A 6,313-nucleotide genomic window follows, 5' to 3' on the forward strand; every position below is an offset into this window, starting at 1 on the left:
CCAATTTAGCATAATAATAGTTTGGAGAAAATTGAATTTTTGTTTGTATGCCTTTGAGATCGCAGGAATCACTTTTCACTATAAGAATCGAGTAGAGGCCAATACGGGCGAATGTGACTCCATGACTCACTTCGTACCATCATCCCCGATCCTCCTTTCGTGGTTCCGAACCATGTGGAGTTAGTAATCTCATGGATTATGAATGGGGTGTAACCTTCACGGGTCAATCGTTGTTGCCTATCGTTGTCCCTTATTCGTGGTTGCCTTTTATGATCCGTGAACGGTTTACAAGTTCCTTAAAAACTTGTTGGCGGCTCCCTACTTTATTTGTCCCTAATCGTATTATGTCAATTCCCACTTCCTAAGAGCGCCAATCATATTTACCACATGTGTAACGTAGGCGCACTTCGAACGACGCCTACAGCGGGCTATAATCAAATTCTCATGGCGGAAGAAGACATGGAGAAAACAACCTTCATAACACCATGGGGTACTTATTACTGCTACACGGTAATGTCATTCGGGTTGAAAAACGCGGGTGCTACCTACCAACGAGCATCGACTGCCTTGCTCCATGACATGATGCATAAAGAAGTTGAGGTATATGTAGACGATATGATTGTGAAATCAAAAGATCGCCCAGGTCACCAAATAGCCTTGAGAAAATTCTTCGAAAGGCTAAGAAAATACAACATGAGGTTGAATCCATCTAAGTGTTCTTTTGGAGTCACCTCAGGCAAGCTTTTAGGTTATGTCATAAGCTCTAGAGGAATAGAGATAGACCCAACCAAGATCAAGGAAATCATGTCAATGCCACCTCCCAAAACCGAGAAGCAAATTCGAGGATTTATTGGCCGGTTGCAATACATAAGCAGGTTCATATCAAAATTGACAACAATATGTGAACCGATCTTCAAAAAGATAAAAAAGAATGTACCAGTAATATGGGATGACGAGTGTCAAAAAGCCTTTGAAAAGATCAAAGCCTATCTCGCAAATCCTCCCGTATTAGCACCAGCACTTCCAGGAATACCTCTTAGGTTTTACTTAATAGTCACCAAAGAGACAATGGGAGCAATGCTAGCGCAAGAAATAGAAGGCAAAGAAAATGCAATTTATTATCTAAGCAAAAAGATGCTCGAGTATGAAGTACGCTATACACCACTTGAGAAATTGTGCCTCGCATTTGGTGTGGGCCACAACCAAGTTAAGACATTACATGCATGTGCATACAGTCTTTGTAGTTTCCCGATTAGATCCACTCAAGTATTTATTCGAGAAATCTACACTCAATGGGCGCATATCAAGATGGATAGTTAACTTAGCCCAGTTCGATGTAAGGTTCATGCCACAAAAAGCTATCAAAGGATTTGTGGCTTCGGATTTTCTGGCAGACTTTCCAATAGAAGATTCGACGCCAATACACGACAATGAATTTCCAGACGAAGACTTGATGGTCACGGAAGATGATACTTGGACCTTGTACTTTGATGGAGCCTCAAACCAAAAGGGATGTGGCGTTGGAGTATTACTAGTATCACATAAAGAAGAGCATGTTCCAATATCTATAAAGCTTGATTTCGACGTTACCAACAACGGTGCTAAATATGAAGCATGCGTGGTAGGCCTTGAAACAGCTTTGGCATTGGGAGTGAAAAAATTACGAATATTCGGAGACTCTTCATTGATCATCAATCAAATCTCTAAAAGATGGAAAGTAAGGAGCGAAAGTCTAGCCCCGTACCAAACTTACCTGGAAACTCTCACTAATCAGTTAGAGAAGGTAGAATACACATATCTACCTAGAGAAGAAAATCAATTTGCTGATGCCTTGGCAAGACTAGCCTCAATGGTTAGGATTCCTACGGAAATCGAGAAAATGCTTCTAACTATAGAAAAAAGGCATAAACCGGCTTATATTCAAGCTATAGAAGATGATGAAGTGATCTAAGAAGAAGAAGAAGAAGAAGAACCGTGGTACACGGATATACTCAACTATGTCATTAAAGGAGAATACCCTCCCCATGCTGACAAAAGAGCAAAATGAGCGTTAAGACTCTTGGCTTCCCAATACGTACTCATAGACAACGAGTTACACAAAAGGGTACCTAAGGGTCGAGCTCTCTTATGTGTAGGAAAAAAGGATGCTCAAAGAGCAATGAGGATAGTCCACGAAGGAATTTGTGGAACTCACGTAAATGGCAAAATGCTAGTCCAAAAGATAATGCGAGAAGGATACTATTGGACTACCATGAATAGGGATTGTCATCAATACGTAAAAAGATGCCCTAAGTGCCAAATCTACACCAATTTACAACATTTTCCTCCATCTCTACTCTACACCTACACTTCTCCATGGCCATTCTCTACATGGGGAATTGACATCATTGGCAAAATCACTCCCCCAGGAATAGGAGGTCACGAATATATTTTAGTGGCAATTGATTACTTCACAAAGTGGGTCGAATCACAATCATATGCTAAACTCTTTGTAGACACCCATTTGTGTCTCCCTAAAACCAAACCCGGTGATGAGTACCTTTCACGTCGAATCATAATCAAATGAAGCGAAAGTGTGGAAAGTCTAGTGTTGCGGATAGTTTTAATTTCTTTTCTTTTCTCTCTGTTTTTGAAAACTTATTTTAAGAAAACAGCCAATCTAGTTTGGTTGGTCCATGATATGGGTCCAATAGTAGTGTAGATGGATGGGGCTTGACAAGAGCTTTCCAATGATATATTATAAGCCCAATTCCGATGAATATTGAGGAAGTTATGGCCAAATTACTGAACTGGGCCCGGTTTGAGCCTTATATGCGGCCCAATGATCTAGAGGAGGGCCTAATATGATTTATCATTCCTAATGCAATTAGGAATGGTTTTACTCTTCTAGATTCTTCTAGAAGGTTTTTTTTCATTCCTAATTCAATTAGCATTGATAAATTGAATTTTGTTGACTTTTCAGAGTTTTAATTAAAATCAAAGAACATTTTTTAGGAAAAGATACGATTTTATCCTCCTGTACGGCAAAATTTATCTGATTTTAGAAAACGCGTCAAAAACAGGGTTAGCGCCTGACGCCAGGCATTGGCGCCTGGCGCTAAGCCTGGCGCCTGGCGCTTGCATTAGCGCCTGGCGCTAATGTTGGCGCCTGGCGCCAATGAGCTGGTGCTGGCGCCAGCTCTGTTTTTCGTGCGCCAATACTGTGTTTTGTTAATTTTATCTTTTTGGCTGATTTCTCTATAAATAACGTATTAAAAACTCCGTTTTCATTCACCTACAACCAGATTTTAATTATATTCACCTACAATCAGTTTTCATTCATCGATTCTCTCATTCTCTCTAATCATTCTCTCTCTCTCTCTCTCTTTTTCTAAACTTGCTTTTTACATACATAATTCCGCATTCACAAGATCTAGAAACACCTAGCCATATTCGAAGTTGCCTTCGCCCTAGACGTGAAAGGTTTAATTTCTGAGGGTTTGGTCCCAAATCTCTCTTTCCATTATTTAATTTAATTGTTTGTTTATTATTTTCCTTGAAGTTACTAACGTGTGTATTTTGTTATTAGAAAGAGGTACGAGGCCTCAAAGTAAGTACTTTAATTGATTTAATTGATGTTATGATGTAGAAATCATGTTTATGTTGTTATTATGATATTCCTAGTATCATGTATAGGGTAATTTTAATATTAAATATGATTATTGCAATGCTTCCTATTCTCTTCCTAATATTTATGATTATTAGTATCATGTTAGGGTTAAAGATTTGATTTGTATTGCTTAGTGACATGCTAGGGTTTGTTATTAATCTTGTTAGTATCATGCCTAGGATCTTGCTATTATGCTTTAACATGATTTATGATTATTTTTATAATTGTTTTTATTATGATTATAATTTTATTATTGCTATAATTATTGTTATTATGATTAACATGATTATTATTATGATTAATATGATTGTTATTATGATGATTATTATTATGATAATGATTATTATTATGTTGCTTAATTTATTTATTTTTATTGCTTGATCACACCTTTATTGCATGTTTAAAGGGAATTGGTATTTGTAATCACGCTTAATAAGATAATTAATAATCTTGTTAGGGTTAATTTGATTATAATTCAAGCGATCGCCAATAGTAGATTTATTTGTGCATTAATATTCAACCAACATAGATTAAACAGGTTTAGGGTTAATCTATTGATTGCATGTTAGTCAGAAAGCGCACATGAATACGATCTGAATAAAGTAGAGGCCTAATATTAGGGCAGGTTCAATCTCTTTTAGGTTGGATTTGTACCATCATCCCCGAACCCTTATTTGGTTCTAGACCTTATGGAGTTGACGATCTCTTAAATCTTTAAGGGGTGTAACCTTCACCCTGTGAACGGTTTACAAGTTCCTAAAACTTGTTGGCGACTCTTTTGCTCTATCTTCTTCCCTTTTGGATGTCACCGTACTTTAGTGTATGATCACAGTGGGGTTCAAGCTAAGGGGTTAACGCTTGAAATTATTCCCTATAGTTTTTGGCGACTTCGCTGGGGAGGATTTCTATTTTTATTCCTGAATTTGTTTCGGCAATGATTTAAAATGAGTGGATGAGACTCGAAACGTTCTAAGTATTTCATGTGCGTAATTTTGATTAACATTATTGTCATATGTATAAAAAAGATCTCATTGGAAAGACCATCCGTAATGAGTTAAAAACATAGGAATTTACACGTAGGAAATTTGAGAAATATCTTTCACAACTAGGACCGAAATAACACCGCGCGAAACTGGAAAATTTTATCGAGCACAGAAAGCTGCTGAGGCATGTGGGAAGTAGCGCCAATGACCAGAGCATTGGCGCCAGGAATTTAACTATAGCGCAAGACGCCAGCATTGGCGCCAGGCGCTACAGCTAAATCCTGGCGCCAGTCTCTGTTTGCTGGCGCCAATTTCCCCCAATACCGATCCAGAAATATGCATTCTAATTTCGACCGGTTTTTCGTATTGTTTGCTCGATCCTACTTCCTGATTGAATTTTTTCTCACTTTTCTGAAACTCATATGTGTTCTACATATGGACATAACCCTCTGGGAAATCATGCTCCATCTACCTGATTGAACGCTCTGTGCAACAAAGGGTACATCCGAGAATATTGAATTCACCAAACCATGGAAGCGAGTTTTTTTTCTAAAAACTCGCGGTGTCCCATCCACTCGCGCCAACCCTTCACGGTTAGGCTTCCGCGCGGTGCATCCGGACAATTAATCATGGACCCTCTATTGACTAAACCATATCCCGAACTTTAGAGAACTAGAGCCATGGTTAGGTTGCAAACTCATTGCATCATATTGTGCCTACTTGACTAATTGTGCATTATTTGTTGTGCATATATTCTATGTTTCTCTTAACCGTTTGTTTGACTTGTGTTGAGATTAAATAAATTAATGACTTAAAGAACTTTGCCTAATTAATTAATTAATTTGAGTAAATAAAGTCTAATATTTTAATCAGAATTGACCTAATACGACTTTAGGCACACCCCAGTTGATTAATAACACCGAAAACAGTCTCAGATTGAAGCTCCACCATTGGCGCCAAAATCTGAGCTGTAGCGCCACCCTGTGGAGTGTGGCGCCTGGCGACAGCTCTGTCGTCTAGCGCCAAGCTACACAGTGTGACGCCAAATCTGTCGTTTGGCCGACAGTTCGGATTATTGGTCGAGTCATCACCTAGTGTCTAATTAACCAGTTTACTAATTAATTCAGTTAATTTTCGCTGTCAGTCATGCTTTGTTAAGTCATTAATTGAGTCTAAGTCACATGGTCTAGCCACATGGTCATGACACGAGTCTCAACATGTCACCTACACTCACTAGTCTTAGCACACACTTTGAGTACACATGTCACTATGACCATGTCTTAGGTTCATGCATGAGTCGGTCTTTTCCGTCATTTGAGTTAGGGGGTACCTTCTATTCCTAATTCTCCATATCCCTCCATCTAAATCTTTTTTTCTTCACATTCTATTCCAATCTTTCTTCACTTCCTCCATCCATTGCATGTTGAATAAAGTTTGAGTCAAATAATTAACAATGAATATCCCCAAATTCCTTTTCCACAGTACTTGGTCGAGGAGAGAAGGGCGATTAATCAAGGACAACCTCTTTATTCAAGTCTTACTTTTTGATAAACCAATTCGTCAGAAGAGGAAGGCTAAAAAGATAATGGCAAGTCAAGAAGAAGTCAATGAGCTTAGGAACCAACTGGTTACCGTGACTAAGACAGTGAAGCTCCTCACACTCAAGATCGATGATCCCGTG

Source organism: Chenopodium album, chromosome 3 (genome assembly GCF_948465745.1).
Source record: "Chenopodium album chromosome 3, dcCheAlbu1.1, whole genome shotgun sequence".
Taxonomy (NCBI): domain Eukaryota; kingdom Viridiplantae; phylum Streptophyta; class Magnoliopsida; order Caryophyllales; family Amaranthaceae; genus Chenopodium; species Chenopodium album.